The following is a 17,074-nucleotide window of genomic DNA, read 5'->3' as shown; positions in this document are numbered from 1 at the left end:
AATGTGTAACACTCTTCCGGTAACCTTCCGCAGTTTTGTCTTTTCTCAGCTTTACCAGACTAGCTGCCTAAAACAAGAGATTTCACCTAAAAGAACTAGTTTATTCATCTTTATGTTCCAGCTTTCACCTGAGAGAATTGCATTACTTTGACAGCCAGAGAGTTTGCTAATCAGTAATTATGCTTTGAACACAGTTAATACCTCCTGCAGCGAAACATTAGAATTTCAGGCTATTTACAGGGAGAATAGTTTGTAAGTACTTCACGGATCACCAAGTTCTCAAGATTTAGCTGGAAAAAAATGGAAAACAGCACACACTGTGGAGATGCAGGGGAATCACAGACAAAATATTGAGGAATTGACCTGACCTGATTTGCTTGATTGATCCGGCCTGATCCAGAAGTCACTCCCATGTTCATATGGTAATGCCAGCAACATTGACAGTTTCACTGCCTTTATCACAAAACTAGCACAAAATCTAGACAAATAGTTGGCATCTCATGAACTTTACTCATAGAGAAGCCATTACCTTAAAAACATGTTGAAGACATAAATGCATTGTATCCAAGTTATCCCTTTTCCCTGAGTTGCATGGTGCTCAGGGAGATCACACAGATAGAAATGGAGATTGAGGAGAGGTTGTGGGTTCAGAGAGGTGGAGTGCACAGGGTGCCTTAATTTTCATAGAGATTCTTCTGATTACAAAATTAAAACCCAACGTGAACCCTACCCAACATGGTCAATCCAAACCCAACTTAAACCTGAAAGCTTATAACATTTTTTTAATACCTGGCTCGACCCAAAGTCGACACGTTGGTTTTGTCTGCATGTGAATAGGCAGATAGTGGAAGTGAAGGAGAAGTGACTAAGGAATAAGTTCACTGGAAGAAATTACCCTTCATCCCCACCCATGACATCGATGCACCAAAGGCAACATCAGCCATCAACTGTTACTGCCATGGGAGCATCATATCAGGAGTTTTTGGTCCTGTATAACTCAGTATAGTGGAGCAAGCCTGGCTGTATATCATAATATAATAACACATAGATAAAGTGTACTTCTGCCCCACAGTGTTAGATGGTTTGTGTAATTGAACTTGCAAGCTCAGTAGTATAAATAAGATAAGATTTCATTTTTAGTCACATGAACATCAAAATATACAGTGAAATGCACCTTTGCGTAGAATGTTCTGGGGGCAGCCGGCAAGTGTCGCCACGCTTCCGGCACCAACACAGCATACCCACAACTCCTAAACCGTACGTCTTTGGAATGTGGGAAGAAACCAGAGCACCTGGAGGAAACCCACGCAATCATGGGGAGAATGTACAAACTCCTTACAGATAGTGGGCGGAATTGAACCAAGGTCACTGGCGTTAACAAGGGACAAACAGCCTTCTGCAATGTTCTCTTAAAGATAGCTGCTCCTCACTGGAGGTCAATGGACTATGGCAGTCTTTATGGTAACCTCATGGCTATTAGGGACCTGGGTCAGCACCAGGGCATGTCAGGCAGGACAATGCAGATGGAGGTACATAGGAAAGACTTAGTGGACCTATTGGGTCCAGATAGGCAGGCTGTGGGATAACTACTACTGGAAAAGGGATAAAGGGTCTGCTTGCAGAATAAAGGTGGCCATAAGAATGAAGGAAAGAGGTAAATGGCTCCTGTGGAAAAATAAAAGAATCACACACTTGCACTCAAGATAATTAATCTTTGCAGGAATGCAGGAAGGAAACAGGCCTGCTGAGCAATGATAACCCCAGAAAAGTGTGGCCAGTGATAAAAGTTGAGTCAGCATTTATTGATTGAGTTAAATGGACATTTTTGATATTGTCAGGTGCAGACCAGAAGCAGAATTTCCAAGATTCATGGGAGTCATATGGGGAAAATGGTGTCAGAAATAACTGTTAAAGCAGTCTCTTGCTTTGGATTGGTAAAGAGATGATAACAGAACCTCTGTAGTTTGGTGGGTTGTTATACCTTGTCACCAAAATGTGCAGAAAAATATAATGCTTTGTACAATTGTGGGCAGTGGATGGATCTCACTTCTAAGCTAATCAGGTCCCTTTTCCTCCTGCAGAAAAGAGACAATGAATAAATACACTTCTGTTTGGCCTGAGAACTGACTTGTGTGATGATTCTATTTTGCTCCAAGAACACAAGGAAAATGGCCAGTTCCAAGCAGACACCTACCAAGAGCACAAACACTTTAGTTAGCAAAGTCCATGAACCAGAACCGGATGAGGCGTGGGATACCTCATCAGAATTTGACATTCTAACCTAGGGACGCCAAATATATTCAAAGTTGCAGTAGTGATTGTCCCAGTGACATCAAACTAATGAGACATTCAGAAAATTTTCCTTGAGTCATTTAGGGTGATTATTAAAACAAATGTTCAGGTACTTGATGTGTTACCACTCATGAGATGCCAAACGGATGTAGGATATGTATGGAATGTAAGAATGGGATTGCCACATGGGAGCCAATGGTGTGGTTCATTCAGGCTGAGGTTGATTATTGAATAGGAGACCCCTGAGAAAATGTAGATCCAATGGACATCCTGGCTATTAGACCTTGACGGTGGAAATTCAACTTATGTGTGTGGAAGCCCAAGAGAGATAGCACAGTAATGTAGTGGTTAGCGTAATGCTATTACAGCGCCAGTGACCCAGGTTCAATTCTGGCCAATGTCTGTAAGAAGTTTGTACGTTCTCCCCTTGTCTGCATGGGTTTCTTCCGGGTGCTCCGGTTTCCTCCCACATTCCAAAGACGTATGGGTTAGGAAAGTTATGTCATGTTGGCGCCAGAAGCGTGGCAACACTTGTAGGCTGCCTCCAGAACACTCTATGCAAAAAGATGCAGTTCACTGTGTGTTTCGATGTACATGTGACTAATAAAGATATCTTATCTTATCTTAACTTATCTTAACTAGGATCTGCTCAAATTTGGATGGTCTTGCAGCAGGTGGGAAAATGAAGTGAACGTATCCTGCTTTACAATGTTTGACCATAGTTAGAAAATATTTCGCCATAGTTAGTGACCATAGTAATTATCACTGGATGGCAACGGAATCACCATTAGCACCTATCACATGCAGGGGTACAATAAAAGGGTATATGATCATCCATGCCAAAGAACTGAACATTTGTCCCAAACCTTTCCCTGTAAAATCTACATTGCTAAACAAAATCTGGAAAAGGCAACAAGAAACTGAAATTGTCTGCTACAAAAATACCCAAGACCAAAGGCATTAAAAGCATTCCCAAAGTACCATGACATACACAAAAAAGGAGTTCCAGTAATAGTGAATTTGACAGAAGTAGGATTACTCGACTGATATGAACCTGAAATAGCACAACTTTACCAGGGAATGACGTGGGAACTGGTTTAAAGGGATTTTGCAAAAGACAAGTTTGACCATTGAAGAATCAGATACCACATGGATGCAGTAGAGGGCGATGAAGTGCTTACTAATCGTAAAAACCTTTCATTACAGGGTCCAAGGGAGATTATGCAAGGAACAGCAAGCACCAACAATGATGCTGAGATTGTGATTAATACTGCAACCACCACAGCTAACTCTCTTGATTTACCTAATTTAGATCAACTCTTAAAAGAGGTCAGGAACTATCTAAGCGCAGTCCTGTATGAAATGAATAATTTGGAACTAACGGAGGTCCAGATTAACACATTTTGAAGACATGGTTAGATACATAGAATGACGTGCTAAAGAGGTAAATCAAAATAATGTATGTGTAACATATGGATCTTGGCTGGTGACATAACCTACCGCAACTTGTTGAGGGGAAGCTTCCCTCCTGGGTGACATAAGACCAATATCCACTTACATACTGACTGAGAGAATTTATGTAAAGTCAGATGTCACATGAGAGTCATTGGCAGGGATAGAAATAACTTCAGCTGTCTAGGAATACCATGATATAACACTATCCTACCTGCAGATACAACCCTAAATCCTTGTTCTACGTAGAGAACATGGCAGTGTACCAGAGAAGCCACTTAGTAGAGTACGACAATACCCCTAGATGTGCGAGCTGGGTGAATGGGACCACGCATCCCCCAAACCCTGAGCAGATTCTCCTGAGCTCGGAACACACTTGTCTGCACTGATGATGCAGTGGATGGATTGAAATGGGATGGGACAGCATGGAACTGCTCCATGAAGTTGGATACAGATTAACATTCCCCCATAAACTCTGCATAAGGAGGGAGGGGTGAACGCTGTGCCACCTCCTTACACTGGGAATATCAAACAATAGAATCTGACATTCCATTGCAAAGGGATTTTTTTTGCTTTCACCTCTTATTACATAAGCTTCAAAAGATGAGTTAAGGGAGGCAGTTATATCAGTTCGTAGCCAAAAAGAGACTGCAGGCACTGAAACCTAGAACAACAGACAGAATGCAGGAAGAGCTCAGTGGGTCAAGCAGCATCTGTGGAGGCAAAAGGTGTAAGTCAATGTTTCAGGGCGAGACCCTGCATCAGGACTGTGAGGGAGCGGGAAAGATTGTAGTATGTAGGGGGTGAGATAGAGGCTGGTAGGCGATCATGGAACCGTCATCCCTCCCCAGATGATTTTGCCCATCATCCACTCCATCTGGTTCCACCTATCACCTACCAGCCTCTAACCCACCCCTCATTGTACTGCCATATACTGGCAATCTTTTCTGTCCCCACTCAGTCCTGATGCAGAGTCTCAACCCGAAATATTGCCTTACACCTGCCTCTACAGATTTTGCTTGACCCACCGATCTCTTCCAGCATTTGATTTTTTGTTAAATCAGTACGTTATTTTTTTGACTTTGACAATCCACCTCTGCTAGGACACTTGGCAGGGATGATGAAACACATTAATAGTGCTGCTGGGCACAATTACTCTCCTCAGCCAGAAAACCAGCTTCGTACATGCTCCTGGGATTAGAGTGTAACACAGCATTATCAGATGCTTACTAGTAATCTTCAGCTGTTTTAAGTAGAAAAAGCTTAAACAACCTGGAACTTCATTTGTCCGTATAATACAATGGCAACTTTAAGTTAAGAAAATGGATTTTTATCTTCAAATCTTTGCCTTGAGTTGTCCACTCCATGTGTCTGAATCCTGAAGACTGGGTGTTCAACAGCATGACTGATGCCGTAGTTCCCAGGTAATTCAAATGATGAACAAGTTTGACCTCCAATGTAAAGTTCATTCCTGCCCATGGATTCTTCACCATGACAGGTGAGCTGTTTGAAGACTTGTAATGGGACTCTCTGAAGGAGCAACTCCTGTGAAAGACTGAAGAACATGAGCAAGTTTCATGGTGAAATGAAACATTTACCTCTCTATGAGCCTTTATTTGCATGTGGGATTCGTAGGTGAGGTAGCTTTGCCAGAAATGATTCCATGGAGAGGACAGTGTGGCAATACATTGGTCATATCTGATCAGCGTGAAGAGTGGAACATGGTCCTTTATCCACTGAGACTGCATCAGTACTTTCCCTGTGTTTAACTTGGAACAGTCAATTCAACAGCTTAAACTGAAGCAAGTACCACAAGGGATTTCTCATCCCTGAGTGCATGTGGCTTCACTGGTTTGAAATGTTAACCCTCCAGTGCACTTCCCTAGCTCTTGCACGCCAATCTGCTGAATGTACCCACCTCTCCATTGGCTACAATTGTGAACACCCACCATCAACATTGATCATCAGGCCAAAACGTGAAGGTTTTCAATCACGGCTAACACCCATTGGGAGGTGCTCCTCCAAGATGCTGAAGTCAGAGTGCTTTAAACACGGTGACATTCATCGGAAATGCCAGGAAATTCCCGCTGCTCTCTGTAAAGAGTTTGTACATTCTCCCCGTGTCTGCGTGGGTTTCCTCCGGGTGCTCCGGTTTCCTCCCACATTCCAAAGACGTATGGGTTAGGAGTTGTGGGCATGCTATGCTGGTGCCGGAAGATTGGCAACACTTGGGGTCCGCCCTCAGCACATTCTCAGTAACGCAAAAAGACGCATTTCACTGTGTGATTCGATGTACATGTGGCGAATAGATAGATAGATAGATAGATAGATAGATAGATAGATAGATAGATAGATAGATAGATAGATAGATAGATAGATAGATAGATAGATAGATAGATAGATAGATAGATAGATAGATAGATAGATAGATAGATAGATAGATAGATAGATAGATAGATAGATAGATAGATAGATAGTTAGTTACCGTGGCAGTGGATCAAAGCAGCAGGAGCAGTGATTAATTCCTTAACATGCTACAAGCAGTGCTTGCAGACCTGCCAAAATAGAGGAATATTATGCATCATCTGAGCTCTCCCACCTGTTTCTAAGTGTTATGTAGTGGCAGCAATGAACAGAGTGTGGAGAGGGTCACTTGTCATAAAGCAATACAACCCAGATAGACGCCCTTCGGCCCAATGAGTCCATGCCAGCAATGGTGCCCACCCAGCTAGTCCCAATTTCCTGCGTTCTGCCCATATCCCTCTAAGCCCCGCCCCTCCACGTGCCTATCCAAGTTCTTCTGAAATGATACTATTGTACCTGCCACAACCATTTCCTCTGGCAGCTCGTTCCATATACTCACCACCCTCTGTGTGAAAAGGTTGCCCCTCAGGTCCCTTTTAAATCTTTCCCCTCTCACCCCAAATCTATGCCCCCTAGTTTTGGACTCCCCTACCCTGAGGAAAGGACTGTTACTGTCCACCTTATCTATGCCTCTCATCATTTTAAACACTTCTATAAGGTCTTCCTTCATTCTCCTACATTCCAAGGAATTCCAAGGAATCCAACCCAGCCTGGTCAACCTCTCCCTATAACTCAGGCCCTCTAGTCCTGGCAACATCCTTGTATATCTTTTCTGCATTCTTTCCCGTTTAACCATGTCTTTCCTATGATGGAGTGACCAAAACTGTACACAGTACTCCAAGTGTGGCCTCACCAATGACTTATACAACTGTAACATAATGTCCCAACTCCTAAACTCAGTGCCCTGACTGATGAAGGCCACCATGCTAAAAACCTTCTTCTCCACCCTGACCAACTGTGACACCACTTTCAACGAACTCTACACTTGTACTCCTTGGTCCTCTGTTCCGTTACACTCCCTAGTGCCCTACCATTCATAATACAAGCCCTATGCTAGTTTGACTTTCCTACAGGAAGATTCAGTGATTGTGGACAGTGTTCAGGCAAATATCCTGATGAAGGATCTCGACCCAAAATGTTGACTGTTTATTTCCCTTCATAGATGCTGTCTGACCTGCTGAGTTCCTCCAGTGTTTTGTGTGTGTTGCTCCAGATTCCAGCATCCACAGAATCTCTTGTGTCATGGAATCAGGGGAATTGTGTTAACATGGATTGAAGATTGGATACAGCATAGAAGACAGAATAAACAAGTCTTTGTGGGCTGCAAGGATGTAACTACTGGAGTGTTTCGAGGATCAGTTCTTGGACCTCAATAGACACAAGAGACTGCAGACTCCAAAAAAACAAGCTGCTGGAGGAATTCAACTGGTCAGGCAGCAGCTGTGGAGGTAAAGGGATAGTCAACATAGGTAGAATCTCAACCGTCCAGGCCAGAACCCACTCTGGACCCAGCCACCTCCAGACCAAGACCTCTCACGCCGCCGCTGGGTCCTGCTGCTCCTCCCCTTCCACCACTCTCCTAGCCCACCCCTCGTCTCTTTCACCTCCCCCAATCCGTCGTCCCCCCCTTTGCTCCTCTGAACCCTCTTCTTGTTACCACCCCACTTATTCTGACCCCTCCGAACCACTACCCTCCTCTAACTCCTCCAACCCTCTACCTTTCTCTGACCCTCTACCCTATAATGTAAAACAAAATAATTCAGAGCATGAAAAGAATATAAATTATTTTAATGCCTGAGTAGATTTTCCAATTTTGCATGTCGTGCTGCCTAAGATGAGCCTGGAATTTGGGAAGCTCCAGGGAAATCCCTGAAGGTCAGCAATCCCAATAGAACTGCTTCAGTCTAGCACACCCACTCACTCCTGTTGCCTCTTCATTACAGCTGCTTTTCCCTTGCACCTTTCTTTCTACCCTTGGAGCATGTTCCTGATAGCTCTTAGAAAAGTATGCTGGATGTATACACAGTTACTGTGACAAGGCCTTGGAAGCAGAGGATGAGGTCCTGGACCCTGTTCACCTCCTGAGCTTTACTTTGGCATAAGAAATAGGAGGATGTCGACTTTTTGCTCTTGGGTTGTGTACCTTTCAATCAGACTTTGTCTGATTTTTTTAACATCAATACTACTTAGTGATCTTGTTAAATATACTCAATGTGTGAGCAACCACAGCCCTCTGAAGTAGAGAATTCATAGATCTGCAATCCTCTGAGCAAAGAAATCTTTCAGCCTGAAATGATGAATGCCATCTGGAGAAACAAACCCAACACATCACTTTCTCTTACAAGAGTCAGCAGCCAGCAACTGAGTTTTAGATTTTATCTTTCCTCCTTGTTCTCCTGCAAACAGATGGAAGAGTGAGAGCCAGAGAGACGTCCCCTTGGGTCTCTTTCACAGTTTCCTCGCTGATAAAGTGGCTGCTATTCTCCCACTTTTAAGAGCACTCTCAGATCCCCAGGCAATAACTTAAATTTGTATTTGATTAGCGGGTTTGACACACATACAATGAAACTCAATCTCACATATGCAAGTCTTCAAACCGACTCTAAGAAAAATGGGCACAAAGCTCTCAACTTCACTGACGGTGAGGGTTTGATAGGTCTCAATATTTTTAATCTATAAATGGTCACACAGGTAGCAGCAAGTGAGAAATATTTTCTGAGTTATCAGTGACCACAAGTTGTTGCATTGTTCTGCCATTGAAGGCACAGGAACATTATGATTAAATTGCTGGATTAGTATCCCGAGATCTGGACTATTGATCTGAAGAGAAGAGTTCAAATGTCACCATGGTGATCTAACCTTAAGTAATTACATGGGGAATAGTGAGCATGAAGCTAGCAGATTGTTGCAAAAGCCAAACTGGTTCATTAATATCCTTCAGGGAAGAAAGTGTGCCATCCTTACTTGGTCTGCCTTATTTTAAGAAGCAGCTAGATGACCGCTTGAATTACTAAGGCATAGGAGGCAACGGACCAAGTGCAGGTAAACGGGATTAGTATAGATGGATACCTGATGGTCTACATGGAAATAGTGGGCAGAAGAGCCTGTATATGTGCCATACAACTCCATGTAACACCATATCCTTAACTGCCTCCTCAGTTCACATGCAATCAGTGATGGGTAATTACTGCCAACATTAGCAGTGATGTCCACGAATAACAAACAAAAATATTGGCCTTGCAAGAGCACCCCCATTCTCAACATGAGTTACAAGAAAACTGATGTATTCTGAACATTAGGTATCCATTAAACTTGCTATATAAATCTTAGATTGGAACTTAACAGAAGAGACCTTTTAAATGAGGAGCTTTCTTGAGGTAGAGTGACATGGCGGTTAAATTATTGGACTGCTGTTCAGAGGTCTGGACAATTAATCCAGAGCCATAAACTCAAATCCTACTGGACAACTGGGAATTTAAATTCAAGTAATTACATAACTTTGGAACAAAAAGCTAATATCAGTAACTTGCTTATGAAAGTACTAGGTTGTATTAAAAACCATTTGGCTTATTAATGTCGTCAGCACAGGAAATATTCCATATGTATGCGGTCTGACTTCAGATCTGTTAATGTGGTCGATTCTTAACTTTCCCTATGAAATTTCTTCAGAAAGCATTGAGACACAGCAAGTATATCCAAAAGAGGTAGAGATTTATTTGCAAGACAACACACTGCCTCTTGACATGTTGAGTCTCTTAGCTTCTACTGCATATTGAATGCCTGAAACTGTTAGATTGTTTGAGAAGCAGCACACCAAATGAATCTGCTATCCAGTAAGATCATGACATAAATACACACATAGATAGGGAGAAAAAAGCATGTTCCTTGTTTAAAAACACTACACCTCTAAAGTGGCTGAGCAAACCACTCAAGGGACAGAGATGGACAAGAAATACTTGGCCTTGCATTAATGTCCAATTTAGGAATGATTTAAAATATGGCAAACAATCTCTCCAGTCTAACAAGTAGAAATGAAATTGTTGAATCTCATTTCTATATCATTCATAAATTATTCTAAGATGGCAAATATATTCAGAAATATATATATAAAATATATAAATAATATAAATAATAATATAAATAAACAATTATTTTTTATTGGTACAAAGAATATAGTTTTTTGAAGAAATGTTTCTGGACACCATTCCTGAATAGCCTCACATTAACTTTAGGATCATGTCCCCTCAGTGTGAACAGTTCCACCTCTGTATCCAATCCTTTTAAACATTTTAACTAAATCCTCCCTTAACCTGCAACAGAGGGAATACAAGACTAGACCATGAAATCCGACCACTTAATTGTTTAAGATGAATAACTCTAACAAAATCTGCACTCTACCCACTCCAAGAGCAAATTATTCTAATTTTTGGGACAGAATTGATTACAGTATTGCAGAAGGGATGTAATCGAAGCAACAGCATAAATATCACCCCTTTATATTCCATTCTTCATGAGGTCCTGGCCAACATTTCAATTGTGTTTATGCTTATTTTTCATATAAATCTGGTAGTTTTCAGTGATTTGTGTGTCTGGAGTTCCTGGGCAATGATAGCAGAGCAATGTTCACATCTGGCTGTTGGGCTATACATGAAGAGTTGATGTTCTAGGTTCAGAACTTCGGACTGAGAGGGAAATGTGGCCGGTGTATGACCTCTCTCAGTGTGGGGTTTCCAGCCAAATGCGGTCGGAAGTTGTAGACACAATGTGCAAATGTGCATAAAATCAACCAGACATTTACAGCTCCACCTCTTCAGCATGATTGACAAGAGAATGAACCAAATATTTCCATTCTAGACAAGCAAAATGTCCCAATATATGAGCTTTTCACTTAGGAACAATCCTGTCTTGGATAACTTTTCACCTAAACAATGTCGCCTTTTTCTGAAATTCTAATAACTGCTTGTTCTCTCCGGTTTGTCATTTCTCATTTCATTGTGCAGTTGACTGGAATCAGCCTGGAGGAGCATGCTTATGGTTTCCCTGGACCCTCTGCCCCCATTATCTGCTCAGATCTCATTATGTTACAGTCTTCCTGCCCAGCAACACAAAAACAATTAAGCCACAAGTTAGTGAGGACACCTTTCATTAGTATTTTTAAAGCATACGTAACACTGGGACCTGGATCAAGCATCATAGCACAACATTAAAATCCTTCTGCATTCATTCCTGAGATACTGTGAACACAAGGTGACTTCTGCAGACCTATCCCTGGAATGCCTGCTACGCACATCTGTGACAGACCCCCAGTCCAGGTACTGTCTGTTATTCCAACCTGTGACCACTGTTCAGTTCCAACCAGTGACTCCAGTCCGAGTAGAGTCCATCACTCCATCAATGACCCTTGATCTATGTAATTTACCTAATGCATTCTAATCTGTGAGCCCAATGTGGTACAGTCTGTCACTCCAATCTGTGATCCCCTGTCTATTGTACTGCCCATCATTCCAATTTGTGATCCCCACTGTGCACTGCCCACCACTCCATTCCCGAGCTTTAATCCGTGAACTATCCAAGATTCCAATTTGTGATCCTGAGTCCTTGTAATTTCCTTCATTTCAATTTACATCCCTACTCTAGATACAGTCTGTCCCTCCAACCTATACATCCCAATTTCTGCACTGTACTCCATGCCAATCTGTGACCATCATTGTGTATGTACTGTCCACCATCCTTTTGCTCATTCTAGTCCATGCACTACCCAAAATTCCAGTCTGAGAACCCTTCCCCTCCAATCCTGCGTACTACCTATCCAGCTGGTGACTCCCAGTCTGTCACTCTGATCTGTAACTCTCATTCTATGCACTGTTAGTCAATCTGTGACACTCATTCCAGGAGTTGTTGGTCACTCCAGTTCATTCTCCTTAGACTATGTACTGCCTGCCACTCCAGTCTCTAGGAGATAGGCTTCTTTACACCTCCCCAGTACTGTTTATGTCTCAAAGAGGACATGTGTTAGGATTAAAGCCAGTTTCTTTGAGCACTCTAAAATTTGTAACTGCTCCAAATTGGCAATTCTCATGTGAGTAATCCTTGAGATTGAAACGATTCTGCTTAGCTAAAGACGTGAAATCACTCACAGTTCAGTAGTAGCACCTGGAGAGTGAACCCAGAGCAGTATTCTAACTTCTTGCCTGTAACCTCCATAACCATCTACCACTCTAATCCAAGCATTGGTTATTTTTATTTGTTTGTCTTGAATCCCAGCCCAACTCTCAAAGTTGTCTGTTTCCAATGTTCTGCACTGGCCACTGCTTCAGGAATTGGTGCTGCCAAGTTTTGTGGTGCTGTAGAGTTTATTTTTACAACCTAATGAGATTATTGTTAGCTGGATAACGAATTGATTCTTGAGAGAAGAGTGTCTAACATTTGCTAGGAAATCAATGTCCCTGAGCAGATATGTCCACAAAGCATCGTTGTGGTTGTGAAGCCTCCAGGATCAATACAATTTATTGCAATCTGCATTCCACTTGGAGCTTGTTAAATTCCTCTTCCTGAATATGAAGATTGAAACCATTTTTATATCACAACCATCATAAGGTCAGTCTTGCTTCCAAACCCCTGCAACAATCTCAATAACTCCATCTTCGAGGTGTTCGCTCAAATTGTCAAATTCATCACCAAGATCATCCTGTTCACACTACTGTCCTGCCTTTCTCCTACTGGAATTATTTTGTTATTCCTTAGGGCTCTCTCTTTCATTGGTCGTATTTTAGCCTAGCTTTCCTCCGTACAAACTCCAGCTCACTTTCAGCAAACTTGATTGGCTCTGCCCCAATTGTTTTGAGCTGTAAAGAGGATTCAAAGAGGCTCCAGTGTAATTTAGACAAGTTGGGTGAGGGGACAGATGCAGCATAATGCATGTAAATATGAGGTTATTTACTTTGATTCCAAAAGCAGAAAGACAGATTATTATCTGAAGAGTGAAAAGTGGAGGTGCAATGAGACCAACGTGTCCTTGTACACCAGTTGCTGAAAGCAAGTGTTCAGGTGCAGCAGGCAGGTAGAAAAGGCAAAAGGTATGTTGGCCTCCATTGCCAGAGGTTCTGAGTATAAGAACAAGAATGCCTTACTGCAGCTGTATAGGGCCCTGGTGAGATCTCAGATGGAGTTTTCAGTGCACTTTTGGTCTCCTTTTCTGAGAAAGGATTTTGTTGCATGGGAAGGAATGCAATGAAGCTTTACTAGACTGTTTCCTGGGATGGCAGGACTGATGTACTGAGAAGATTGATGAAGGCTGCGGGATAGACATGGTTCACATGGACTTCAATAAGGGTCTCAACAAGGTCCTGCTAAGTGGATCCAAAATTGGCTTGGTGCTAGGAGGCAGAGGGTAGTAGTGGATAGGTGTTTTCCTAACTAGAAATCTAAGACAAGTGATGAATCAGTGTTGGGGCCTTTGTTGTTTTTAACATATACTACCTATAAATTAGTTGGATGAGGATGTAAATTGTCTGATTAGTAAGTTTGCAGATGACATGAAAATTGCTGCAGTCGTAGTTAGCAAAGAATGTCGTCTAACTAAGAATACAGCAGGACGTAGATCAGCTGGAAAGTTGGTTGGGCAGTGGCAGACGGAATTTAATTCAGACAAGTGTGAGGTAAATGCACTTTGGAAAGTCAAATTCTGGTAGGACATTTAGTGGCAGAGACATTAGGAGTGTTAATGTACAGAGGGACCTTGGGATGCAAGTCCATGGTTTGCTGATAGTGTTGACACAGCTGGATAGAATAGTGAAGAAGGCATTCGGTATGCTTGCCTTCATAGGCTGAGGCATTAAGCCTAAGAGTTAGAACATCATGTTAAGGATGAACAAAACATGGGTTAGACTGCACTTGGAGTATTTTGTACAGTTCTGGTCACCACACTACAGGAAGGATGTGCTGGCAGTAGAGAGAGTGCAGAAGAGGTTCACCAAGATGTTGCCAGGAATGGAGGGAGGGATTGAATAGGCCGGGCTTATTCTCACGGGAACATAGGAGGCTGAGGGATGACCTTATAAAGGTTTATAAAATTATGAGGGGAATAGATAGGACGGATAGTCTTTTTCCCAAGCTAGGGAAGTCCAGAACTAAAGGCACAGGTTTAAGGTGAGAGGGAGAAATTTAAAGGAGGTCTGGGGGTACATTTTTGGTGATTTGACTCAGTCTCTCCAGGTATATTGAATCATACAGCACAGAAAAGGGCTCCTTCAGCCCACCACATTCATGCCAGCCGTGATGCCTATCTGTGTTAATACCATTTGCCTGAATTAGGCCCATATCCCTCCATGTCTTCTCTATCCAAGTACCTATTCAAACACCTTTTAAATGCTTTAATTGTATCTGCCTGTACCACCTCCTCCGGCACTTCATTCCACTACTACCCAACTCCAACCCACCAGTTTTTTAAGGATAAAATTCAGCCCAAAGTGTCAGAAATTTCATGAGAAAACTAAAAGGAACAAAATTGCATGTGATGGCATACCAGCTGTCATGTCTTCACTATTCCCTCCGACCTTGCCCTCTCTGAGGTGAAATGCGGGATTAGGTGTTCATGTGCACAAATCGCAAAATATTTCCAGGCAGGAGCAGCAGGTTGTTAGAAGGGTAAATCGCATTTTGGCCTTTATTGCAAGATGGTTGGAGTTCAGAAGAAGTGAAGTGTTGTTACAATTATAGAGGTACTGGTGAGGCCACACCACACAGATTTGGAGCTGTTATTTGAGAAAGGATTTGGTGGTGTTGGAGATAGTCTAAAAGAGATTCTCTAGGCTTATTTCTGGGATGAGAAGATTGTCCTATCATGAGTGATTAAAGGAATTAGATCTATATTCTTTGGAGTTTGGGAAACATTTAAGGTCCTTAGGGGGCATGACAAGGGTAGGTGTTGAGATGTTTCCACTGGTGGGAGAATCTTAAACAAGTGGACAAAGTTACAAAATAAGGAGAAGGTCATTTAAAACTGAGGTGTATATGAACTACTTCTTGCACAGGGTGGTGAGTCTCTGGAATTCTCTATCCCAGAGGATTGAGCAGGCTAGGTTATTGGGGACATTTAAAGAGAAAGTGGATAAGTTTTTGAAAGATTAGGCAATTGGAGGTTGTAGAGAACTGGCACAGAAGAACAGATGAGACCTGGGGCAGATCAGCCATGATCAGATTGAATGGCAGGGCAGGTTTGAGGAATTCAAAGACCTACTCCCGCACCTATTTTCTTAGTTTCTTATGTTCTCCACAACTATCCTTTCTGTCCCATGGTTGTTTCATTGCCACTAATCTGGAGTGGTGGGACTGCACACAGCAGCTAAAAGCCAGAGAAGCAGAGGGTAACCCTTCCTCTCCCAAGATCCAACTCCCATAGCAATGGTCACCATCGAAAATATTAAACCCTTCACACTCCTAAGGTTTAAGGACCCCTGGCAAGAAACTGGCATTGACCCACAGAAAATTCTTCTTGTAATTAGCAATAATTTGAACATTTATGGGCTATAAACCCTTTCTGTTTATTTTGTTTCTTCAAGGGAGCCATTATGGGAACATGAGTGGAGTTGATGACAGCCTACATCTTGGGGCACAAGACACCACCTACTCTTCTCTAAAAGTGAACTACACAATACTTGTTCTCCATGAACACAAGCCCTGGCAGACCCCTCTAAGTAGCCACAGCATTTTTTTATTACTTGCAACAGCTGCAGTTTTGTTTTGTTCCATAGCTCTCTTGTACCACAGCAAGCAGCTAGCTGAGATATCTGACAGCCACCTGGAATGATCCAGGGAGCTGCAAGTTGAGAGTTTCCATCACATTGACTTCCACAGAGAGAACAGTCCAGATGTGAGAGCATAACTGAGGGCTATCCCATAAAATGTCACTGATTAATTTATTATGGCCTTTGAAAGCCTAATCCTGTGTTTATATTGCTTCTTCGAGAGACCCTGGTATGATCTCATTCCTATTCCTAGACACTCATTGAAGGTACGTGGGTATTTCTGTGCCCTTGCAGTCCCACCCTCCCTGAGTCACCCATGCCTAGCGTGAGGTTTCTAGCAATAAAGTTTTTGAAAGACTAGGCAATTGAGGGCTACGGAGAACTGGCACAGAGAAGAGATGATGCCTGGGGCAGATCAGCCATGATCAGATCATACTGCCAGCAACAGGTCAAATGTGGCACCCATAGTTGCTCAGCAGTTAGATGTTGCAACAAGTACTGCCTGCTAGATTGATTCTATAGTAGCTGCATTCAGCTCTGAGTTGCCTTGTGAAATGTCTTCATGTCAGCAGAGTGGCCTTTAAGTTGTGACTAAATTCTGAACGCAATGCATTGTGCTCCTTATTCTCCCGAGACTGTTCCACTGTTGTTGGTTTCTGAAGCTTTGAGTCCAAGTACAGCAGAAGGGGTTGAACCATACACTGCACAACGACTGGTGTAGCCTGATGCTGGGAAAACACCAGATACGCTAACCAGAAATGGATGTTCCCAGGCCACGTTTGCAGGCAGGTACGGTAGTGTAGTGGTTAGCGTAACACTGTCACGGCGCCAGTGACCCGGGTTCAATTCCGGCCACTGTCTGTAAGGAGTTTGTACATTCTCCCCGAATCCACGTGGGTTTACTCCAGGTGCTCCGGTTTCCTCCCACATTCCGAAGACGTACGGGTTAGGAAGTTGTGGGCATGCTATGTTGGCACCGGAAGCGTGACGACACTTGCGGGCTGCCCCCAGAACATTCTACACAAAAGATGCATTTCACTGTGAGTTTCAATGTACATGTGACTAATAAAGACATCCAAAAAAATGGATTTCTAATGCAGCTTAGTGAGAGTAAGTTCAACCTTGGACGATGTAGCACGAGAGAAATGATGTAACACAATTGAATTTATAGGCAATAATAATCCACATCCAATTGTACAATGGTATAAGACAACAACACC

The sequence above is a fragment of the Pristis pectinata genome, chromosome 11 (assembly GCF_009764475.1).
Source record: "Pristis pectinata isolate sPriPec2 chromosome 11, sPriPec2.1.pri, whole genome shotgun sequence".
Lineage (NCBI taxonomy): Eukaryota > Metazoa > Chordata > Chondrichthyes > Rhinopristiformes > Pristidae > Pristis > Pristis pectinata.
The sequence above is the reverse complement of the archived record's forward strand: the minus strand, read 5'-3'. Positions refer to the sequence as shown.